This window comes from Meriones unguiculatus, chromosome 3 (genome assembly GCF_030254825.1).
Source record: "Meriones unguiculatus strain TT.TT164.6M chromosome 3, Bangor_MerUng_6.1, whole genome shotgun sequence".
Classification (NCBI taxonomy): Eukaryota; Metazoa; Chordata; class Mammalia; order Rodentia; family Muridae; genus Meriones; species Meriones unguiculatus.
In genome coordinates, this window is record NC_083351.1 from 60,638,581 (window position 1) to 60,663,804 (window position 25,224).

At 44.7% G+C, this 25,224-nt stretch overlaps 1 protein-coding gene and 4 non-coding genes across 5 annotated transcripts in view; all 5 read left to right on the forward strand.

Annotated features, from left to right (window-relative positions):
- The window catches only part of Znf746 (zinc finger protein 746), a 249,107-nt gene that overhangs the window by 50,296 nt on the left and 173,587 nt on the right, over positions 1-25,224 (forward strand). The gene's annotated exons all lie outside the window — the stretch shown is intronic.
- Trnac-gca (transfer RNA cysteine (anticodon GCA)) lies at positions 9,999-10,070 on the forward strand. The gene has a single exon. It is a non-coding gene; the product is annotated as a tRNA-Cys (tRNA).
- Positions 13,541-13,612, forward strand: Trnac-gca (transfer RNA cysteine (anticodon GCA)). The gene has a single exon. It is a non-coding gene; the product is annotated as a tRNA-Cys (tRNA).
- On the forward strand, positions 20,512-20,583 carry Trnac-gca (transfer RNA cysteine (anticodon GCA)). The gene has a single exon. It is a non-coding gene; the product is annotated as a tRNA-Cys (tRNA).
- Trnac-gca (transfer RNA cysteine (anticodon GCA)) lies at positions 24,077-24,148 on the forward strand. The gene has a single exon. It is a non-coding gene; the product is annotated as a tRNA-Cys (tRNA).

The following is a 25,224-nucleotide window of genomic DNA, read 5'->3' on the forward strand; positions in this document are numbered from 1 at the left end:
TAGATGCCTGCTAGGAGACTGAGTGTCAGTGACCAGTGTAATGAAAGTTTTTGTTTCTTTAATAACTCGGTCTTGTTATGTAAATGGGTTTTTGTTTTAATCCCAAGTGTGGGATTTTAGTTTGGGCTCTAGTTTATCCTTGGCTGATAATTGCCTCCTGTGGGGGTGGTCTTTGCTAGCTGGTAATGGCCTGCCTTGTGGAGCAGCATGGAGAAGGGCATGGTCCAAAACTCTGAGGGATATAATAGGAGAGTAAGGAGAGAGAAGGTGTGGCCTGTGGCCCATGGTGTGTGATGGCTTGGAGAGATGCTTCCCCCAAACAACCCATAGACCCAAGCAGCCAGGAGAAGTAAAAGGATCTGCACCCCCTCTCCACACCAACCTTCTCTCTCATACAGAGGATTGGGGGATGAAAGGGAGAGGCTTTAAGGAACCCCAAAGAAAGTAGAGTTTAAAAACTAGTGCAACAATCCACCTGGGGGGTAGGGGGGTCAATTGTTGTGCTCTGTGGCTTACATGGCCACAAGACTAAGGAAATCCAGTCATGACCCTTCGTCCTTGTCCCATTTTAGAGGTCTGTGGTCCAGTAAGAGTGAGGTGCATCCCAACATTCCATTAGAAGTAATGCGAAGGGGAGTGTCATGGAACTAGGCTGCCTGCTGGTGTGGACTCAGTCATAGCCTGGCAGAGATGATGGGTCCTAAAGTTGACAGCTTGGTGATCTAGAGTAAAGACCTTATTGCTGAAGAGACTACACACATTTGTAGTAGGACATAGAGAAACAAGCTGGAACTTACCTGCAAACCTCCTCTCTGCTGGCTAGTTTTGTAAGTTCTGGAAGGTGTGACTCAGACTGCTGAAGGAGGAAGGACGTCAACAATATCCCTGCACCTAGCCCGGCATGCTTCAGTGCTGACCTGCCGGGCAAGATGTGTCTACTCAGAATGAGGTTTGTGAGTGTATCCAACTGGTTTTGGATTAGATTTCAAGCCTGCTCCACAGGAAGCACTTCAGGCCTGCTGCTATGGTCCTGGCCAGAAGCCCATGGCTTGGGAGGTCTCAGGCCCTAGGAGGAGCCTACTACTGTTGTTTTGCTGAATGGCATGTTGTCAAACTGCCCTTCAAATATGTTTGTTCTGCTAGATTATTGCTGCCCAGCCTCAACCTTGGCTAAAGATGCTTCTCTCCACCATGATCCTAAGTTAGTGCAGAGACTCAGAAGTGGTCAGAATACATGTGACTTTTGAGTGCACAGACTTAAACTGGTCATCTACATCAAGTCATGTACTGAACCAGCAGGTTCCATGGTTGTACTTCAGTGGCAGAATCCTAAGGGAATGCCAGGAGATTAGAAGATAAAGAAGAAAAAACAGTGGGATCGGGGTTCTTGCACAAGTTGTTTTATGCCAAGAAAGTTCATGAAAGAGTACAGGAATTTATATACTGTTTTCAGGGGGAAATTGGACCAAGAAAAAGTTAAATCAAACCCTGTTGGCAAAGGGAACTCAAGATACCTCAGACACAGCTGTGCTGGGACTGATAACCACAGCCCTAAGAATGAAATCCAGGTTCCCAGGAGATGAAACCTTAAGTCCTTTGAGGCTCTCACCCCAGCCTGGGCACAGACCTTGTCAGCCTGCCCCTGGGCAAGGACACAAAACTGCTGTCCTCTTTGTCCCCCTCTCAGGGGCTCTGAGAAAGCCTTAGCTATGTCTGGCTCCCAACAAATGCTTCTCCTCAAGGCTCAAGGAACACCTCAGAAGATGAGCAGGAAAAAAATGTGAGAGCTGAAGGATGGAGAGGCTTGCCATGCAGCTATGGCTGCTGAACACGACATCGAGGCTGCATCCATGAACTCAGTACAGATCAAGACAGCCAGTTCAGTCAACAGGCAGCACTGATGGAACTCAGCAGGTTGTCAGCAGCAAAGAGAGGACATGGATCGGGAGAGAAGGGTATGGTGGGGGCTTCTGGGAAGATGGGATGGATATGATCAAGGCTCATTGTCACATGTATGAATAAATAAAAGATATTCTTTTTTGTTTTTGGTTTTTCAAGACAGGGTTTCTCTGTGTAGACTTGGCTATACTGGACTCACTTTGTAGAGCAGGCTGGCATCAAACTTAGAGAAATTCACCTGCCTCTTCCTCCCTGAGTGCTGGGATTACAGGTGTGCACTGCCTTGTCTTAATTTTCAATCTGATGGGAATTTCAATCACCATAGAAACAATATAGATAAAGACATTCAATCAGGCATAACAGACATCCATGATTTATTTTTTTCTAAAGTACAGCATGTAAGAGACGAGGGGCTTATGCAAGGACAGGCTAAAAATCCAGCAGAGGACAAAAGCCATGTTAGGCACATGCCTCCATGGACAGACTCTTTCTAGATGGAACAAGGCTTTGTCCACCACCAACCCCTGGGTCACATAGGTTAGTCTGGTAATATTTCCTGGTTCTAGATTTTTGTGACTGTTGGTCCATTAGTGGTTTGGGAGATTCAGAAGTCTGCTTCCACCTATTCATGGGGAGGGGTGTTATTCTTCATCATTCTCTGTCTATATTAACTGAGCAAGAAGTGGCCATCTTTCATCCTAGCCTGTGGTTGTGCAGCAAGTTCCCTGAATCTAACACTAGTCAGGAGGGTCAGGACTGACTGTGTCCTCACATTTGACAGGATGAACACCCCAGTCCTGTGGGATTTCTGTTTGTAGGTCACAGCATGATGGACTCAAAGCTCCCCTCTGAGCTAACAGCCAGTCAGTGCCTCTCCAGAACTGTCTAATCCTGGGCACTGAAGACTTGGGAGAACACAGGCTGTAGGGTTTCTATGGAAAGTAGGCCTGTGGCTTTTTATGTGGGAGAGTAATGTGCTCCTCTGACTCTGACCTAGACATTCCCAAATGATGGTGCATAGGGTACAAGTGATGTGGTTGTAACTCTGGAAATGAAGATTATTAAGCTTCATATTACTAACAGGGGATATAGCAAGGGGGTAGAGCATTTGACTGCAGATCAAGAGGTCCCTAATTTTAATCCAGGTGCCCCTATTTTGAATTTGTTTTTATTCATTTTGCAAGCACACATGCCCAGTCCTATATTTCTTCTGTAAGACCTGGAGTCTCACTGCTCATGAGCCCATGATCACACCCTTTCCAGGAACTCTCACAGACCACAACTCGATGTAAAAGCAAGAGGTTTTATTGCTATGGTGATAGGGTGGCCCCTCCAAAGATGGGAAATGACCCTGAACATGCAAAGAACAGGGTTTTTATACCTGATAATCATATCATTTTGCTCTACAGTTTACAGCTGGTTGTAGATAGTTTACAGCTGGTTGTTTCTCAGAACAGCTCACTGCTTCAAGCGCTATCTGCACCTGGCTTTAGTTCAAATAATCACAGTTGGTTTTCTCATTTCCAGGTGGTCTCTCATCCCCCCCTTTTTTCCCTCAATTTTTAACCCTAAAATTGTGGATTGTCCCTGATGGGTTTCAGTTTTAGCGGGTTGCTGGTGGCTTGGACTTTGCAGGTGTCTGCAGGTTGATGAGGAGCAGGCTTGACGTGTGACATGTGGATCCAAGCTGAGATGCAGTCTACTTTGAGGGCAGTTGGGGTTGTGAGCAGGACATAACAAGGACCCTTCCACCAAGGTTTCAGATTCTGCCTGTGGTGTTGACACACATACATGAGATCTCCAACCTGAAACTGATGGGGCACCTCGAAGGACTCAGGCGCATATGCACTGCCAACCTTGCTCCAAATTTCTTTCTGAATAAGCTGCAGTCCTTTCAGCCTGGACAACAAGTCAGAGTTACCACTAGTTATGTCAAGGGGGTCCCCAAGAAGAGTCAGGGGAGCAGGAACCCCATATAGTAGTTCGAAGGAAGTCAGGCCCAGTAAGGAGGAAGTATTTCTAACTCTAAAAATGGCCAAGGGAAGGAGCACCACCCAGTCACCACCAGTCTCCATGGTCAATTTGGGGAGAGTCTCTTTTAGAGTTCTTTTCATTCTTTCTACCTGTCCTGAACTTTGGGGTCTATAAACACAGTGTAATTTCCAATCGAGCCCCAGAAACCTGGCCACCTTCTGCTTAGTCTGGCCCATTGTCTGACCCAATTACCTTTGGAATGCCGAACCGAGGAAAAATGTCTTCCAGAATCTTTTTGGCTATGACCAGAGTTGTTTTCTTTATTTGTGGAAAAGCTCTCACCCGTCCTTCTGACAGGGTTCACACTCCCGTGTCACTCTCTCAGTCAGGGCGGTGAGGTTTAGTATTCAGTACTGGGATTGCCGGGCAATTTCAGCCAATTTCTTTGCCCCCAAGTGAGTCCACTTATGCATCTGAGTTATTAATTTCTCAGCGTCTTTCTATGGCAGAATGATCTTACCTTTGGAGTCCATCCATGCCCCCACATCAGTGTCAACTATCCCCTGTTTTTACTATATTAGCTTTAAGTCACTTTCTGAGCACTTTAGTCGTTCTTCTCTGGGCAGCTTAGCGGTCAGTACCACTGGGACAGAGTTTCCTCTGGTGGCTGCTTTAGCCTCCTGATCAGCCATGTTATTCCACTTCGCTGCCTTGGACGTTCTCTTCTGATGTCCCGGGCAATGAACAATGCTTACCTTGGTGGGCAGCAACAAGGCATTGAGCAAAGCCAGAATCTTGTTTTTGTTTTTGATCTCTTTACCGGCTGATGTTAGCAGGCCTCTCTGCTGATAGATGGCCCCGTGCACATGGGCTGTTTCGAAGGCATACAGACAACTATCAGTGTAGATGTTTACCTTTCGATCCTTTCCCAGAGTTAATGCCTGGGTTAAAGCCATCAATTCAGCTCGCTAAGCAGAAGTGCCCTCCGGCAACGCCTGGGCTCATATTACCTGTGTCCATCTACCACCACTGCCCCTGCCTTTCTCTTCCCGTTTTCCAAAAAACTGTTCCTGTCCATATAGTATGTCACCTCAGCATCAGGCAGAGGTTGATCTTTCAAGTCCTTTCACCATCCCTGTTCCTCTGCTAGAACCTGCAAACAGTCATGCTCTGGGGGCTGGATTTCTGGATCCAGCAATAAGGTGGCAGGGTTTATCCCTGTCGCTGGGACAAAGGTGACTCTATCATTATTCAAGAGCAAAGCCTGGTAATGTGTCATGTGGGTGTTCATGAGCCAGCATCAGGTGGCTGCCTCATGACACTCTCAAGGGCATGAGGAGCATAGATGGTGAGGTACTATCCCACAGTCAGTTTGTCTGCATCTTTTACTAGTGCCACCACTGCCACTACTGAATCAAGGTTTTGGATAGATAGGCTATGGGTCTCTTCCAGGGTCCAATTCTATGTGTTAGCACCCCTTTGGCCATTCCCCGATTCTCAGCCACATAGAAATGGAAGGGTTTGGTCACATCAGGAAGTCCCAATGCTGGGGCCGACATTAAGGCTTGTTTAATAGTATCAAATGCAGCTTCTTCATCCTTTCCCCAGATGAAAGAGGTGTTGCCCTTTGTAAGGGCATGCAGAGGGGCTGCCATCTTGGGAAATCCCGGAATCCACAGCTGGCAAAATCCTGCTGTACCTAAAAATTCCCTCCATTGTTTAGTAGTCTGCGAAGGGGGAATATGAAATACAGTCTCTTTCTAGCCTCCGATAGCCATCTCTTTCCCTCTCTTAATATCCCAGATAACTGACCTGTTTCCTGCAGAGCTGAGCCTTTTTCCTGATGCTCTGTAGTCAAGATCACCCAGCTCTTGCAACAGCCGGTCGGTGGCTTCAAGACAGGTTTCTTTACAATCTGCAGCTAATAGAATGTCATCCACATATTGGAGAAGAGTTACCTGGGGATTGGTGGCCTGGATGTGTGCCAGGTCCCAGTGTAGGGCTTCATCAAATATGGTAGGGGAATTTTTAAACCCTTGAGGAAGTTGAGTCCATGTAAGCTGGCCCGAGACCCCTGAGTCTGGGTCTTTCCATTTGAAAGCAAAAATGTCTTGGCTGATAGGGCTAAGTTGAAGGCAAAAGAATGCGTCCTTAAGGTCCAGGACAGTATACCAAACCCTGTCATGGGAAAGGAAACTCAACAGGTTGTACGGGTTGGGCACGGTAGGATGTAAGTCCGTGACCTGTTTGTTAACTTCTCTCAAGTCCTGTACGGGTCGATAGTCATTGCTCTCAGGTTTCTGAACTGGCAGCAATGGAGTATTCCAGGTGGATTGGCACCTTCTGAGAACCCCTAGGTCAAGGAGCCACTGTATGTGAGGGCAGATCCTGGAACGGGCTTCCTTAGACATCTGATATTGTCGCACCAAGATTGAGGTAGCCTGAGGCTTCAGCTCTATCTAAACTGGGATCTGTTTCTCTGCTTTTCCTAGGCCAGCTGTTTCAGCCCGTGTCCTGGGATGTCTCTCTAGCCACCAGTCAATGTCTTTTTCAGGACTTATCATCTTATCAAACAGACAGTATTCATCTTACAGTTGAATCGTCAGCAGGTAAATGGGATCCCCTTTATTGTCTGTCACCTGTGGGCCATCTGGTCTAAAATGAATATGGGCCCCTTTAGTTAGGATATCTTGCCCTAACAGCGGGTACAGGCACTCGGGGACAACTATGAGTGAGTGAGATACCCGGCTCACTCCAAGGTCCACCATTATTCGGGTAGTCCATGAATATACTTTACATCCAGTGGCTCCTTGGACCCACAATTTTTTCTCTTTTTTAGTTCCAAAGTCTTCACTTGATCTTAGCCAAAAGGCCGAGAAGCGATTAGCTCCAAAGTCTTATAACAGAACAGAATGCTGGGCACCAGTGTCCACCAAGAAGTGACTTCCCCTCCACTTTAAGAGTTACCCTGGGCTCAGGGAGGGGAGCATAACCCCGACCCCCAATTGCTATCATCGCCCACAGTTAGGACCCAGATCTCCAGGGATCGAGCATTCTATTTTTCTGGCTTTTTCTTCCTTTTGGACATTCCTTGACCCAGTGTCCTTTCTCCTTGCAATAGGCACACTGATCCTTATACAGAGGGCCCCTCCAATTGCTAGGAACTCTCTCCCTATCATTACGACTCTCCTGCACTATGGTGGCCAGGATCTTAGTCAAATTTCTGTCTTGCCTCTTATCCCTTTCTCTTTCTCTTGCTTCCTGCTCTTTCTGCTTCCTTTCCTCCTTCTCTTCTTCCTTCTCCCAGCTATAGAAAACCTTCTCTGCTACCTGCACTAAATCCTTCAATGACTTGTCCTATAAACCCTCTATTTTCTGGAGTTTTCTACAAATGTCTTTGGCTGACTGGTCTATAAAGGTTATAGTCACCATTGCCCTATGCTCATCTGAGGTAGGGTCATAGGGCATAAACCAGCTGTATGCCTCCATCAGCCATTCAAGAAAAGTTGCAGGAGATTCATCCAGCCCCTGAACCATCTCTCTTACCTTTGTCAAGTTGGTGGGCTTTCAAGCAGCCTCATGGAGACCCACCATTAGAGTCTGGCCATAGACCTTCAGGCGTTCCCTACCTCCAGGTGTGTTGTAATCCCAGTTGGGGCGGGTGAGGGGAAAGCCATCATCAATCTCATTAGGAAGGACTGAAGGCCTCCCGTCTGTTCCCAGCACATTCTTTCTCGACTCAAGGAGAACCTGCCCCTGATCCTCAATAGTCAGGAGGGCCTGCAAGAGTTGTGGGCAGTCATCCCAAGTGGGCTGGTGTGAGAATAGGACACATTCAAACAAATCAGTTAGAGCTTGAGGATTTTCAGAAAAGGGTGGGTTATGGGCCTTCCAGTTATAGAGATAGAGATCAACTGATGAAAAACGCCAATACTGGAGGGGTTGATTTTCATCATCATCAGGGGGCCCATAGGATGGGCCATGGAGCCTGGCTGAGCTGCTCAGTGACTCCGTGTTCCTGCCCAGGGGCCACTTTCCCTTTGGAATCTGGTAGGGACTGTAGCAGTGCCAAGGGACTTCTGGAAGCACTCTTGTTTTCAGAATCTGGTGGTGATTGCAGTGGTGCTGAGGGACTGACAGCACCCTGCTGCACACCTGCTGGGGAATTAGTGGGGGAAAGAGCTGGCAGATAAGAAGGTGGAAGGTCAAAAAGAAGGAGATCTGTATCTGGAGTGGCAAATATCTTCTTCTCCTCCTTGACCGCACAGATGGCTGTTGGGGAAGTCCCTGTGGAAAGAATAAAGGGGCGCAACCAAGGAGGTGAGTGACAAACTAGATCCTCCCAAGTCAGAATATAGGGAACCTGATCAGGGTGGCCTCCTTGGGTCTGGAGGGTCTTAATCTTGACAGCAAGGATCTTGCCAAGGTGAAAGGTGCTCTCGCTGGCCATCCAACCTGAAAAATAGGCCACTCCGAGGAGCAGAGAGTTTGCCATTTTCCTTTTTTAACTTTAACTGACAGGTTATGTGCCCTATATCTCACCTCTGAGAAATGATCAAGGGTGAGGGATAAGGGTGTAGTCACAGTCTGTTCCATAATGTAGTCGTCCATCAAGAAAATCAAAAAAGCAACAACAATAGAGACAAAGAAAACAAGACAAGCAATTAGACAAGGACGCCTGTGTGGGTGGTACTACAGAATTCAGTTGGAGAGGCTGCCTCTCGGCGGCCATCTCCTACAGATGGGAGGAGGACCGACACCGACCTCACTTCCCCAGATGGAATCTAGAGCGTCCTCCAGTTCCCTGTCAAGCGATATTCTGACACATCTGTCTATCGCAACGCTGATCAGACGACCAAAAAGGTCCAGATAGGCGCCTAAACAGATACAACCAGAAATCAGACTAACCTGTTCTGAGCTCGACCTCTGAGCAAAGTCTGATGAGGGTTGGGGAAGGGGCACGCGGTTTCCCGGCCAAACACACAAAAATGTAGGACCTTGAGTCTCACTGCTCAGGAGGTCAGGATAGCGCCCTTCCCAGGAACTCTCACAGACCATAACTCGATGTAAAAGCAAGAGGTTTTATTGCTATCACTATAGGGTCGCCCCTCCAAAGATAGGAGACGACCCCAAAAATGCAAAGCACAGGGTTTTTATACCTGAAAATCAGATCACTTTTGCTCTATAATTTACAGCTGGTTGTTTCTCAGAACAGTTCAACCCTGCAAGACTATCTGCACCTGGCTTCAATTCAAATAATCACAGTTGTTTTTCTCATTCCCAGGTGGTCACTCATTCCCAGGTGGTCCCTCACTTCCATTCATTACCGTTCTGGTCCTAAGCAGAGCTGGCAGTTCCAGGCCAGTCCACCATGTGGATAGATCAGTTTCCATCTCTTCCTACATGCTCAGTGTCCCTCCAATTCCTATTACCTGTCTCCACTTTTCCTGCATATATCTAGTTCTCTCATTCTGTTGTCTTCTAAAGAGAAGGCAAGGACTATGATGGAGAATTGTGGGAGCATCCAGGCACAGCACTTATAGAGCTACCCAGTGTCCAGGGACCAGAAAGGAAAGGCTAACCATAAAATATCTCCCCCCATGGCTCTCTGGGAACCTGTGGTCAAAACTAAGGAGACCAATCACAGAACCAGCTCTCTGTGTAGGGTGAATGTTTTCCCATGAGCTTCTCTCCAGCTTCCAGAGCTCACTGCTCACTTGCTTCATCTCAGCGGCTAAAGACTGTACCAGACAGACAGGGATCTTGATGAAGTGCCAGCTAGGGCACTGTGAGAACTTCTGAGTGACAGCCCAAGCTGTCTTCAGGGAAGGAAGAGAGGGATGTCTGGGGGCCCAGGTGGAAGGTAGCTGGCCAGCTCAGGAACTAACCCAGGACAGCAGTGTGAAGTGGGCTTAGGGTCTGCAGCCTACTCCTGTCCTGTTCCTTAGCTGATGATGCTGTTCAAGGATGGGCTGCAAGGATGCAGGGCTGAGGAAACATCTCACCAGTCAGGTCTGGCAGCTTCTGGAGAGTGAGTTTGTGAGCACCTGTAATTTAACTTTATCGTCAGTCATAATAGATCACCACTCAGATGAAAATTATTAACTGTGTACACTGGTACCAATGGGGGTATAGCTCAGGGGTAGAGCATTTGACTGCAGATCAAGAGGTCCCTGGTTCAAATCCAGGTGCCCCCTTTTCATGTGATTTTTAGAAACTAATTGACCACAGTCATGGTATAGACACACATTTCCTCTTTCTCAGACGGTTTGAGATTCCCCCCACTGAGGACACAGCCCTGCCATTACCTATGAGATTCCTCATGTGACTGCTGGCTCTGTTAGGTCGTTGAATTTCAAGTTTCAGGATTTTTAGGATGTAGAGTGAGTTCCTTAAACCTAGAAAAACAGGGTTGAACTTTTAGTACTCTTCAGAGTATGGAATTAAACACACCGATCCATTGGACAACATCAAAGAACACTAAAGAAAATGGAGTGGGGGATACTGTTATTAATGGCTGGTATTGCACAATTGGTGTAATTTTCATAATTGATGATATCTAATTAGTCCATCAGAGCTGGGAAAGTGGGAACCCAGGCTCTTTGGAAGGGGAACATGGGAGCCATAGATCATGTGGATTTCATAGATCACAGGGATCCCAAACTGCTCATGGTCCTGATTTGTATCCAATGGTGGCTAGTGACTGCCGTCTGTTCTACAGGCTCAGCATCTGTGTTGTATCACCCTTGTGTCCCTATTTTAACTGTTACTCCTGGAATAAAGTTCTCACCAAAGACCCTGACTTTCTTGGTAGCTGTGGCCACAGCTCAGTGTGCAGGGCCCTGTGGAGCCCGACTGAGCTGGAGGTGTGCATTGTACCATGGACAGCACCAATGCCTACTGTGTGTGTTTTTAAAGTAATTAGTTTATTCACTTTATATCCCAGTTGCAACCTCCTTCTTCCTCTCCTTCCTGTCTCACTTTCTCTCCCTATTCCCCATATTCTTCTTTCCATGCACCTTAGAAAAAGGGAGCCCATCTCAGCACATCAAGTCACATCAGGACCAAGAGCATCCTCTTCCAGGATGGTGTGGCAAGGCAGCCCTGCCAGGGGAGAGTAATGAAAAAGCATGCAACAAAGTCCTTGTCGCAATGACCTCTCCCCCTTTTAATAGGGGACCCACATGAAGACCAAGCTGCTTATCAGGTACATATATGTAGGGGCCTAGGTCCAGGCCATACATGGACTTTGGTTGGCACTTCAGTCTTCACAAGCTCCCCTGGCCCAGGTTGGTTGGCTCTGTTGGTCTTCTCGTTGAGATTCTGTTCTTTCTGGATCTTCTGTCCTTCTCCCACCTCTTCCACAAGGCTTCCTACACTCTGCTCAATGCTGGACCTTGAATCTCAGCATCTTTTTCAATCTGTTGCTGGGTGGAGCCTCTCAGAGGACAGCTATCCTAGGATCCTGTCTGCAAGCCCAGCAGAGTGCCGTTATTAGTATCAGGGGTTGACTCTCTGTATCTACTGAAGATACAGAGGGAACATGCAGAGCCCCTCCTCCACTGTGCTGATGGTTTCAGCTCTTCTACAGGGTGAATGAGATTCCAGAAAATCAAACACAGAATCAATTCAGCACAGTGTTGCGGTCATAGTGCCCCATTATCTCGTGTGTATTGTCAGGTCAGTGACAAACTCCAGTGGACTTTGGGAGGATGTTGGCCCTTCCACAAACTTGAAAGAAAAATTCCATGTCTCACATGAGCCTTCATTGGGATGTTTTTCTGTAACAAGAGAAAGACCCATGGCTGAATCCAGGGATCTTCTGGAATATTCATGTGAAACCATGCAGTGGGTTGATGCTTAGTAGTCACCAAATGTGAACTGTGTGCTTTATATTTCTAATAAAAGTGTGATGTTGTTCTAAGAATAGCTAGGTCACATGGAACAAACACACACACACAGTTTCTCTCAAAACTGATTATTACAGTTGTGCTGACTGCATTGTAAAGTAAGCAGTGGTCACTTTCTGTTCTGTCTCTGCAAGGCTTGTGTGAACCTCTTGTTATTTGCTTCCTCGTGTATGAATTCACCAGGGAGGCTCGTAAGCATGGTGTTGTGTAATGCTTTAACTATGTTGCAAAAGTCTTGTATGTGTAAAACATGCAGTGGAAGTATATTTACTAGATAAACTTTGAATGCATATTTTACCAAGAAGAAGCATTCTGTGATTGCCCTCATCATCTTATACAAACCACAAACATTGGACTATACCCTGCCTGACATCCTCCGTTGTTGTCTGTGTCCATGGACTACATCCTTTCACTATGGTCCTCTATTATGTCCTTGGCATCTGTATAGACTCTTAGCCTCATTGTGATATGGAGGGGTCCTCATGGCAGATTCCTGGTTCCAATTCAATACATTCTATAATTCTGACCTCTGACTGTTCAAATGGCCAGTCTTTGTAACTAACCAAATTAGCATCCCTGCTGATGCTAATTTGATGGTTTGGGGCAAGCATGGGATTAAAGATTCTCAGATTTAGAGATTTCTTTCAAATTTAGGACCAGAAAATGGTAAGGCAGCCAAGCACAGGGTAAAAAGCCACAGAAAAGATTCCCAGTCCAAGAATGTGCAGAAAGCCAGAGTGGGGTGGGAAGAAGACAATGAGGTTGGGGAATTTGGAGGCAAAAGCACAGGAGGGAAGCAGAACAGGACTCTAGCCCTGCACATTGATTCTCCCACTGAAGTTCACAGATGCTGGGCAGAAACTGCAGTGTGCTGGACCTGGGGGCATTCATGGTGTCCCCTGATAGGTCTACAGTGAAGGACGTGGTGAGTCCAAGTATGATAGAGTCCAGAGTGAAGGATGTGGGTCAGGTCCTCTGGCACATTGGAGTTGTGATGTGGCCAAGTAAACTACGTCCCTGTGAGTCAGTGCAGTGACCTGTGATAATGAGGGAGTCGATGTAGGTTCAAGGACAAGGCTCAGGAACTTCATGTCAATCAAACTCCTCTCTAAGACTCTGTCACCTGATGATCACATGTCATCAAACATTGTCCTGTGTCATGCTTCGGTGATCATGGTCTCCAGATGTCTTTGTCATATATGTAGACGGTGCATTGACTTGGTTATTAGGCAGGAGTGTTTTGCTTCTCCTCAATCCTTGTCTTTTTCTTCCACATCTACTGCATGGAAAGGCAGAAAAGAAAAAGCATAACTCCAAAGAGTGTGTTTGTCAGAACTGCCCACAGAGTGTGCTAGAGACACAGAAGACCCTGGGTCTCTCCTAGAGAGTCTGAACAAGGACCTCTCAGTGGACAGAGAAGCTTCCCTGCTGTCCACTCCTGTCTCCCATTCACCTACAAAGGTCAGCTAAGCAGCCAGTGTTTTGCATATGGCCCCTCTAATTGGGCTGAAGGAGGCTGAAACAGCACCAGCTGAACCTCCTGAACTGAATGCCCCTGCCTCCCCTAGGATCTAAGGCAGGAGAATGCCACCCATTCGTGAGGACTTGGCAGTCAGATGTGCAGAGGCAGCTCACGACTGGGCCTCACAGGAGGAAGCAGATGATGGCAGAGCACTGGCAAGTGCACATGCCAGAAGTTAACAGGCAGGGAGTGGCCATGCAGGTTCTGAGTTCCCAATGAAACATTAATAACAGGTGGGGGTATAGCTCAGGGGTAGAGCATTTGACTGCAGATCAAGAGGTCCCTGGTTCAAATCCAGGTGCCCCCTTCCTAGGATTTCTTTTACATGCCAGATAGTAAGTTGTCTTCATGTAGTTTATTGTCTTTCTGGTTCAACAAGAACCAAATAGAACTCCTGTTGCCGACATTGTCACTTGTCCTACATGGTGCCCATTATGCGCCAATTTTTATTTACTTGTGTACTGGATTTACTCATGCTTCACCTGTTTGCTATACACTGAGTTCCATTCTGGTCATAGTCACAGTTGTGCCATGGACTTTCCTCTCTGAATGTGACCCCATGGCTCACTCACTCCAGGAAATTGAGGATAGAGGAGGCTTGGAGTAGAATTAGCATCAGGCAGCCCTGTCTTTCATCTCTCAGGAAAGCCTCCCCTAGGCTTCAGACAGGTGCTCCTCACTTCCAGCTCCTCCTGTCTGTGATTCAGCTCCTGCACCTTCTGAGAACAGACTGATTCCTGAATTGTCTCCCATTTATTCTAAGACTCTGCGGTAACAGAACAAGGATTCACCTTTCCCTGTTGTCCTCAAAATGGATGACAGGGACAAGATTATTCATAAGCTCCATGAGTGTTTATTGCGTGAATAAAGGATGCATTAAACTACTGAGCACCCTCATGAGGTGTTCTCTGAGCTATAGCTTTGGGCCATTGAAGAACCAGAACCAGCAGCTTATTTCTTGGACACTGAGTGAACTTAAGGGAAACATCCTGGATAAGTGTCTTTTCTAGGTGCAAAGCTGATGTGTTTAACTCACCCAAACATAGACAGAACATTGGAGTAGACTACCTGAGGTTGGAGAGGAGAAGGCTGGAGGATAGACTTCAATAGAGAACTCTTCTCAGCTTCAAGATCATGACAGCAAGCATTAAATCATAAACACATCACAAGCCTGAGCGCGGTGCCCAGGTTGAAGAAGTGCTAATGAGATGCCATCTTACCTATCAGTAGGGGTATAGCTCAGGGGCAGGGCATTTGCTAGAATCCACATGCCCCCTTGCTTATGTATGATTTTGGTAGTTAACTTACCACATTCACCTGAAGCAGAGCCTCAGTGAGACTTGTTCTCCATTAGTTGGTGTGGCTCTGCTTCTCCCTGGAACAATGGTTTCCAGCTGGGGTTGTGGGAGAAGGTCTTCTCCACAGCCAAATATCACAGCTCTCTGATAAGTATTCAGGAGAGAGAGACCCTCGGCAATGCAGCATACTGTCAGGGCTCTTTTGGCTGAGGGCTCTTTTGGTGGCCTCTCAGGGCTGCAGACCTGAGCCAGGAGACTTGGCTGTGGGGCGTGGCTCAGGCAAGCAGAGTGGCTGCTTGGGCAACAGCAGGTACCCTGGTCCTACAGATGAGCTTGAGCTTTGGAGCAGCCATGTTTGTCCAAAGTTAAAAAATTTAAATTGAGTTCTGGATGAACAAGGAGGACATAATTCCCCCTTTTTTGTCTTTTGTAAATATATCTTAATGGTGGCATGGGCATGTTTAACCATGCCTTGGCCCATAGGATTATAAGCATGTTACATACTTAATATTTAAATTTTTCCAAAAAATGAAAGGGCTTGTTGGTATAAGCTGTTCCATTATCAGTCTTAATTTGGTGTGGCATGCCAAGAACAGAAAATGCAGCCAAACAATGATCTATAATATGGCATACAGCTTCTCTACAATGAAGGTAGCAAAAATAAATCTTGTACAGGTATTAATTGTTACATGAATAAATTTTAATTTGTAGAATTTGATAAAATGAGTCACATCCATTGGCTATAGCTGACCTGGTGTCAGCTCTCAGGGGTTAACCCCAATATGAGGTGCTGGATAGAAAACATCACAATTGTTATAATTTTTTAACAAGTTTTTTGGCTTGTTTTTTTGGTTAAGCCATAAGTTAAATGTAAAGAGTGACTATTAAGATGATGTAATTTATGAGCCAATTGAGCTTTTTGTATAGGTGTTTCTTGAGCTAAGGTTATTAAGGCTTTATCAATAGTCTGGTTACATAAAGCAAGAGGTCCAGGATGACCAGAATGGGCTCTAACATGAATAATAGCAAAAGGATTACGATGAGCCTGAATAAGTCCTTGAATATGAGCAAACATTTGACTAGCCCAAGTGGTAGAAAGAATGTGGCTTGCTGTTTTAGCTTAGGAATAGCTTGAGCAATATAAGCACTATCAGTAACCAAATTAAAAGGCTCAGAAAAATGTTGTAAAACTGCATGGATAGCCATCAAATTTGCAAGTTGAGCAGATAACCCTGGAACTTGAAAAATAACTTTTTGTCTATTAACAGTATGGCCAGCTTTTTCTTTAGCATTACCATCAGAAAAAATAGAGCAAACATTTTAAAGGTTTATTATTAACTATGATAGGAAAAAGAACAGGATGTAAAGTAAAAAATTGAATACTCTTATTGGAAGGGTAATGATTATCTAGTTGTAGCCAAAGAAAGTAAACATTTATCTGAATTGGCATAAAGCCAATTAGTCTGAGCTTTACTATATGGTATAATAATCTTGGAAGGCTCAATTCCAAAGTGAGCCCTTGCCTGGGTGTGTCCCAACACAATGACGTGGGCAATAGCCTCATAATAAGACAAAATAACTTCATTGGGACTAGCTGACAAGTGGATCCACAGTAGAGGATTAGATTGCCATAACAATCCAGTAGGAATTGACTGTGTTTGAAATACAAGTAATAGGAGAGGAGTATCTGTATCCCAATACGTTACAAATTGATTTTCTAAAGCCCTTTCCACTAACAATACTGCACCTCGAGCCTCAGGAGTCAATTCTCGGGGGGAGGTAGGAGCTGTATCCCCTTTAAGAATATTAAACAAGGGCATGAGTTGTCCAGTAGTTAATTTTAAATATGGCCTGAGCCAATTTATATCTCCCAATAACTTTGGAAAATCATTAAAAGTCTTTAAATTATCTTTTCTAATTTGTACTTTCTGATGTTTAATAGCCAGAGGAAATAGATTAAAACCTAAATAACTATGAGGATCTCTAGTTTGTACCTTTTCTGGAGCAATTTTTAATCCTGTTTGGGACAAAGCCTTAAATAGATCTGTATAGCAAGCTATAACATCTTGAGCTATGGGAGAGGCTAATAAAATATCATCCATATAATGAATGATATAAATAGAAGGCCATTTTTTCCGTACTGAACTAATAGCATTAACTACAAATTGTTGACATAAAGTAGAACTATTTGCCATGCCCTGTAGCAGCATACTCCAATGATAACGTTTCATAGGTTTCTTAAAATAATAGCAGGGAGACTAAAAGCAAATCTATGGCAATCCTCAGGATGCAAAGGAATGGAAAAAAATAGTCTTTAAATCTAAAATAATCTTGTGTTTTGAGAAATCCCACAGGTGATTGCAATGTTTTCCTGGTTGCAATGTTTTCATAATTATTATAATATAAATTATTATAATATAAATATTATAAATTTTAAAAATCTTGTAATAATCTAATTTCTTAGTTTTTTAATTATAAATATGGGCATGTTCCATGGTGAGTTAGAGGGAAGTATATGCCCTATAATGGTTAACAATGATCTGAATATAACCCTGTATAACCCTGCGCTATATGGAGCTGCAGTCCTTTTTTTTTTCTTTAAAAGAGCATAAGCAAACATTTTGCATTGAAGAATCTCCAGCTTTTTAAATGAGGAGCAACATATTTTATAGTTTTTTTCTGATATGATACATTGTAATAACTGCAGTTTTTTTTAATTGGCTCAAACAGTATGGCTTGATTTTACTTTGCAAAATTAATAAAATAAATACCAAGGTCTTTTGACCTCCCCCAAGGGGTTGAGAAACTGTTTTAAGTTCTTTGTTAGACTGCCCAATGGTTATTATTTTAAAATACCTGATAAATTTTAAAATGTTTTATAGAACTTAACTCCGATGGTCCAGGACCAAACTCAGAGGTGCTGATTTAAACTGTCTCATGTCCAAAAATATTAGTATCACTAGTCCAAGTCTACAGATAAACATACATACACAGATAAACATATACACATACACATACATAAGGAACATAGAAATCTGATATTGCCACCTTAGAGTAACCAGAATACCCAAATATCAGGATTTGACCGGCCCCTAACCGGACATGATTCCCACAGATTCCAGAAGGAGTGTACCTCCCCATGGGCCCCCTCCTCGGGAACTGGAGGACGCTCCAGATTCCCTCAACCAAACTGGAAACTCTCCAAGCTTCCCCAGACCTTGGGAGCAAACCAAAACCAGAAAACAAAACACACAGCCGGCAGAGAAAAAAAACAAAAAACAAAGACAAAGACAAGAAACAACCTTGGTACCTGCTTTTTAAACATTTAAATATTTTTTAAAACCTGTTTTTGCAATATTAAAACAAAGCATCCTCTTTAGGAGTGAAATCATAGAGCATGTTAATAATTTTAAAAGTCAAAACCAAACTTCAAAATTTACCAGTGCAAACGATCCAATTTTTTAAAACCAACACCAATTTAAAATGAGACTTGTCTTTTTAGTCTAAAAGGAAACAAAATTTATGTTAACTAAAAGATTTTATAATAATTTTTTAACCCATATCAGATAGCAAAGATGACAGAATTGTATCATATGGTTGCCTTTTGAACATATGTGTTTACAGACCTTATAAACATATATGCATATATATATTCTAAACAACAGTTTGAATATAACTTTAAAATATATTTAATTACTTTTGATCTATAACCTAGATAAATATTAACTGTTTAAGATGACCGCATGTTTAAACAGACAAATAAAACTCTTTTTACTGGATTTAGCTGTAATTTTAAGTATGATAGTCAAGAGCGGCCCAATATCAGCACAAAGTATAATAAAACCAGTTAAGTTTGCTTTAGTTCGATAGGAAATGATAGCTGTTTTACAGGCTGAATTAACATTCTCAAAAGCCAACTGTTGCATAAAGGAAGTCCACTCTGAATGAATACTCCTTTTGTGTTACATTAAGATTATTATTTATTACTGTTATTATTATTATAAATATTTAATAATTGAACCTGTTTTAACTGGATTTTTCTCTCAGAGATCATTTATATCTTCCTGCAGTGATCCCTTGCCACCCGCAACCATGGGGGTTGAGGGTAAGGCACAGGAGGCCAGTCTGAATTTTGAGACATGGCAGCTTTCTTTGACTCCATTTCTTTTTTTCTTTGACTCCATTTCATCTTTACTATCTAGCTCCTAAATTATTTTCTGCTCTCAAATTACACAAATCTGTTTGAGCTCCTTTACCAACATTTGAAATAACCTTAGAAGTACCTTTTTTTGCCTGTTTGGCTGCTTTAATTTTTTTAAGCAAATCTTTAGTTTTCCAAAGTAAAGGGATTGGGGAGTTTTATTCTAACTCACTGTGTATTCAAAACCTGTGTATTTAAGGTTGTGTGCTTGGTTGCTTTTTGTTTTACTGATAGACTAAGATCAGAAGGAAGGAGAGGAGGACCTCCCCTATCAGTGGACTTGGGAGGGGCAAGCGAGAAGAAGGGGGAGGGAGGTGGTGATGGGAGGGGAGGAAAGAGCTTATGGGGGGGATACAAAGTGAATAAACTGTAATTAATAAAAAAAAAGATAAAAATGTTAAAATAGCATTCAAGTCATTGTCAGTGCTCAGAAAAAAAAATATGCTTTGTAATTTCTTCCTTGAATGGGATGATGTGATGCTATTTAGCAGGAATGAAGAATTATACAGATAAAAGGGTGAAAGTTTTCCTAAATAGATTGGTGTCATGAAAGAGTAAATAAATAAACTGGAAGATGGCAACAACAACAACAACAAGAAAAAAAAAAAAAAACACCTCTTTAAGGGATCTGATAGATCCCTTCTTACTAGTTCGCTGCCCCTGACCACGACTTGACTTTACCTTAGTCAGTTGCCTTGTGCGCGCTCCTGTGGTCCTTATAACTTGCCTCCATCTCAGGTTCCTGGTGTTTCAGCTCCATCTGTCACTGGCCAGGAGTGACACCTGAATACCACCTGAGAGAGGGCTGGGAGAGAGAGAGAGAGAGACAGACAGACAGACCAGGCGACACAGAGAAGGACACCAAGTCTACATGCTGATCCAGGTGTCAAATTAATTGACATCAGGTTAACACTTAAGTAGGCAAAATACTGCAAGCAGTTTCTCACACAGGAGCTTTACTTGGTCAACACTTAGGAGAGCTCACTCAAGGTTACACAGAGCCTGCTGTCTGGTTATTATGGTTGCACAGAGTTTCTCAGGGTCAGAACAGTCTGCTGTAGGACCACCAAGGTCAGTTTATGAGAAACTGGACTTTGGAAAATAGCCAAAGCCAAGAGGCCGAATTCCACTGCTCAGATGCCATTAACTCCAAATTTGCCATTAATTCCAAAAAGGCTGTCACACATGGCTATCTGGGAACCTGTGGTCAGAACTAAGGAGACCAATCACAGAACCAGCTCTCTGTGGAGGGTGGATGTTTCCCCATGAGCTTCTCTCCCCCTTCCAGAGCCCACTGCTCACTTGCTTCATCCTCAAAGGGTAAGACTGTACCAGACAGAGAGGGATCTTGATGAAGTGCCAGCTAGGGCACTGCGAGGACTGAGTGACAGCCCACCCTGTCTTCAGGGAAGGAAGAGAGGGGTGTCTGGGGTCCCAGGTGGAAGATAGCTGGCCAGCTCAGGAGCTAACCCAGGACAGCAGTGTGAAGTGGGCTCTCAATCTGCAGGCTGCTCCTCTCCTTTTCCTTGGCTGATGGTGCTGTTCAAGGATGGGCTGCAAGGATGCAGGGCTGAGGAAGCATCTCACCAGTCAGGTCTGGCAGCTTCTGGAGAGTGGGTCTGTGAGCACCTGTAATTTAACTTTATCGTCAGTCATAATAGATCACCACTCAGATGAAAATTATAAACTGTGTACCATGGTACCAATGGGGGTATAGCTCAGGGGTAGAGCATTTGACTGCAGATCAAGAGGTCCCTGGTTCAAATCCAGGTGCCCCCTTTTCATGGGATTTTGGAAACTAATTGACCACAGTCATGGTATAGACCCACATTTCCTCTTTCTCAGATGGCTTGAGATTCCCCCAACTGAGGGCACAGCCCTGCCATTACCTATTAGATTCCTCATGTGACTGCTGGCTCTGTTAAGTCATTGAATATCAAGTTTCAGCCTTTTAAGGATGTAGAGTGGGTTCCCTAAACCTAGAAAAGCAGAGTTGTATTAGGATGAACTATTAGTGGTCCTCAGAGAATGGAATTAAACACACCAATCCATTGGGCAACATCAAAGAGCACTAAAGAAAATGGAGTGGGGGATACTGTTATTAATGGCTGGTATTACACCATAGTTGGTGATATCTAATTAGTCTATCAGAGCTGAGAATGTGGGAACCCAGGCTCTTTGGAGGCGGAACATGGGAGGCATAGATCATATGGATTCCATAGATCACAGGGATCCCAAACTGCTCATGGTCCTGATTTGTATCCAATGGTGGCCAGTGACTGCCATCTGTTCTACAGGCTCAGCTTCTGTGTTGTATCACCCTTGTGTCCCTATTTTAAGTGTTACTCCTGGAATAAAGTTCTCACCAAAGACCCTGACTTTCTTGGCAGCTGTTGCTACAGCTCAGTTGTGAAGGCCAACAAGAGCCTGACTGAGCTGGAGGTGTGAATTGTACCATGAACAGCTCCTGGCCTACTGTGTGTGTTTTTAAAGTAATTAGTTTATTCACTTTATATCCCAGTTGCAACCTCCTTCTTCCTCTCCTTCCTGTCTCACTTGCTCTCCCTCTTCCCCATATTCCTCTTTCCCTGCCCCTCAGAAAAAGGGAGCCCATCTCAGCACATCAAGTCACATCAGGACCAATTGCATCCTCTTCCAGGATGGTGTGGCAAGGCAGCCCTGCCAGGGTGGAGTGATGGAAAAACATGCAACAAAGTTCTTGTCAGAGATGGCCTCTCTGCTCCTTTTAATAGGGGACCCACAAGAAGACCGAGCTGCTTATCAGGTACATATATGTAGGGGCCTAGGTCCAGGCCATACATGGACTTTGGTTGACACTTCAGTCTTCACAAGTTCCCTGGGCCCAGGTTGGTTGGCTCTATTGGTCTTCTTGTGGAGATCCTGTTCTCTCTGGGTTCTTCTGTCCTTCTGCTAACTCTTCCACAAGGTTTCCTGCACTCTGCTCAATGTTTGGCCCTGAGTCTCAGCATCTGTTTCAATCTTTTGGGTGGAGCCTCTCAGAGGACAGCTATCCTAGGCTACTGTCTGCAAGCCCAGCAAAGTGCCATTATTAGTATCAGGGGTTGGCTCTTGTATCTACTGAAGACACAGAGGGAACATGCAGAGCCCCTCCTCCACTGTGCTGATGGTTTCAGCTCTTCTACAGAATGAATGAGATTCCAGAAACCCAAACAGAGAATCAATTCAGCACAGTGTTGCGGTCATAGTGCCCCATTATCTCGTGTGTATTGCCAGGTCAGTGACAAACTCCAGTGGACTTTGGGAGGATGTTGGCCCTTCCCCAAACTTGAAAGAGAGGTTCCATGTCTCGCATGAGCCTTCATTGGGATGTTTTTCTGTAACAAGGGACAGTGCCTAGAAAGACCCATGGCTGAATCCAGGGATCTTCTGGAATATTCATGTGAAACCATGCAATTGGTTGATGCTTAGTAGTCACCAAACGTGAACTTTGTGCTTTATATTTCTAATAACAGTGTGATGTTGTCCTAAGAATAGCTAGGTCACATGGACACACACACACACACACACACACACAATTTCTCTCAAAACTGAATATTAACGTTGTGTTGACTCCATTGTAAAGTAAGCAGTGGTCACTTTCTGTTCTGTCTCTGCACGGCTTGTGTGAAGCTCTTCGTATTTGCTTACGTGTGTGTAAGAATTTACCAGTGAATCTGGTAAGCCTGGCTTTGTGTAATGCTTTAACTACTTTGCAAAAGTCTTGTATGTGTAAAACATACAGTGGAAGTATATTTACTAGATAACTTTGAATGCATATTTTACCAAGAAGAAGCATTCTGTGATTGCCCTCATCATCTTAAACAAACCACAAACATTGGACTATACCCTGCCTGACATCCTCCCTTATTGTCTGTGTCCACAGACTACATCCTTTGGCTATGATCCTCTCTTACGTTGAGGGCATCTGTGTAGACTCTTAGCCTCATTGTGATGTGGAGTGGTCCACATGGCCGATTCCTGATCTCACTTCAGTACATTCTATGGGCTGTCCTCTGACACTTCAAATAGCCAGTCTTTGTAACTAACCAAATTAGCATCCCTGCTGATGCTAATTTGATGGTTTGGGGCAAGCATGGGATCAAAGATTCTCAGATTTAGAGATTTCTTTCAAATTTAGGATCAGAAAATGGTAAGGCAGCAGAGCAGAGGGTAAAAAGCCACAGAAAAGATTCCCAGTCCAAGAATGTGCAGAAAGCCAGAGTGGGGTGGGAAGAAGACAATGAGGGTGGGCGATTTGGAGGCAAAAGCACAGGAAGGAAGCAGAACAGGACTCTAGCCCTGCACACTGATTCTCCCACTGAAGTTCACAGATGCTGGGCAGCAACTGTAGTGTGCTGGACCTGGGGGCATTCATGGTGTCCCCTGATAGGTCTGCAGTGAAGGACGTGGTAGTCCAAGTCTGATAGAGTCCAGAGCGATGGATGTGGGTCAGGTCCTCTGGCACATTGGTGTTGAGATGTGGCCAAATAAACTACGTCCCTGTGAGTCAGTGCAGTGACCTGTGATAATGAGGGAGTCTATGTAGGTTCAAGGACAAGGCTCAGGTACACCATGTCAATCAAACTCTTCTCTAAGAGTTTGATTCTTCTGTCAGCTGATGATCACATGTCATCAAACATTGTCCTGTGTCATGCTCCAGTGATCATGGTCTCCAGATGTCTTTGTCATATATGTAGACGGTGCATTGACTTGGTTATTAGGCAGGAGTGTTTGCTTGTCCTCAATCCTTGTCTTTTTCTTCCACGTCTACTGCATGGAAAGGCAGAAAAGAAAAAGCATAACTTCAAAGAGTGTGTTTGTCAGAACTGCCCACAGAGTGTGCTAGAGACACAGAAGACCCTGGGTCTCTCCTAGAGAGTCTGACCAAGGACTTCTCAGTGGACAGAGAAGCTTCCCTGCTGTCCACTCCTGCCTCCCATCCACCTACAAAGGCCAGCTAAGCAGCCAGGGTATTTGCATATGGCCCCTCTAGTTGGGCTGGAAGATGTTGAAACAGCACCAGCTGAAGCCTCCTGAACTTAATGCCCCTGCCTGCGCTAGGATCTTAGGCAGGAGAATGCTAGTCATTCAGGAGAACATGGCAGTCAGATGTGCAGAGGCAGCTCACGGCTGGGCCTCACAGGAGGAAGCAGATGATGGCAGAGCACTGGCAAATTGCACATACCAGAAGTTGACAGCCAGGGAGTGGCCACGCAGGTTCTGAGTTTCGAATGAAACACTAATAACAGGTGGGGGTATAGCTCAGGGGTAGAGCATTTGACTGCAGATCAAGAGGTCCCTGGTTCAAATCCAGGTGCCCCCTTCCTAGGATTTCTTTTACATGCCAGATAGTTAATTGTCTTCATGTCGTATATTGCCTTTCTGGTTCAACAAGAACCAAATAGAACACCTTTTGCCGACATTGTCACTTCTAGATGGTGCCCATTATACGCCGATTTCAGTTTACTTGTGTACTGGATTTTACTCATGCTCCATCTGTTTGCTATACACTGAGTTCCATTCTGGTCATAGTCACAGTTGTGGCATGGATTTTCCTCTCTGAATGTGACCCCATGGCTCACTCACTCCAGGAAATTGAGGATAGAGGAGGCTTGGAGTAGAATTAGCATCAGGCAGCCCTGTCTTTCATCTCTCAGGAAAGCCTCCCCTAGGCTTCAGACAGGTGCTCCTCACGTCCAACTCCTCCTGTGTGATTCAACTCCTTAACCTTCTGAGAACAGACTGATTCATGAATTGTCTCCCATTTTATGCTAAGACTCCGAGGTAACAGGACAAGGACTCACCTTTCCCTGTTGTCCTCAACATGGATGACAGGGAGAAGATTATTCATAAACTTCACGAGTGTTTATTGTGTGAATAAATGATGCAGTAAAGTACTGTGCACTCTCCTGATGTCTTTGAGTATAGATAAAGTGTTCTCGGAGCCATAGGTTTGGGCCATTGAAGAACCAGAACCAGCAGCTTAGGTCTTGGACATTGAGTGAACTTAAGGAAAACATCCTGGATAAGGGTCTTTTCTAGGTGCAAAGCTGATGTGTTTAGCACACCCAAAACAGAGACAGAGCATTGAAGTAGATGAACTAAGGGTGGAGAGAAGGTTGGAGGAGAGACTGAAATAAAGAACTCTTCTCAGCTTCAAGATCATTAGAGGAAGCATTAAATCATAAGCACATCACAAACCTGAGCACGGTGCCCAGGTTGAAGAAGTGCTAATGAGATGCCATCTTACCTATCAGTAGGGGCATAGCTCAGGGTCAGGACATTTGCTGGAAACCAGGTGCCCCCTTGCTTATATATGACTTTAGTAGTTAACTTACCACATTCACCTGAGGCAGAGCCTCAGTGAGACTTGTTCTCCATTAGTTGGTGTGGCTCTGC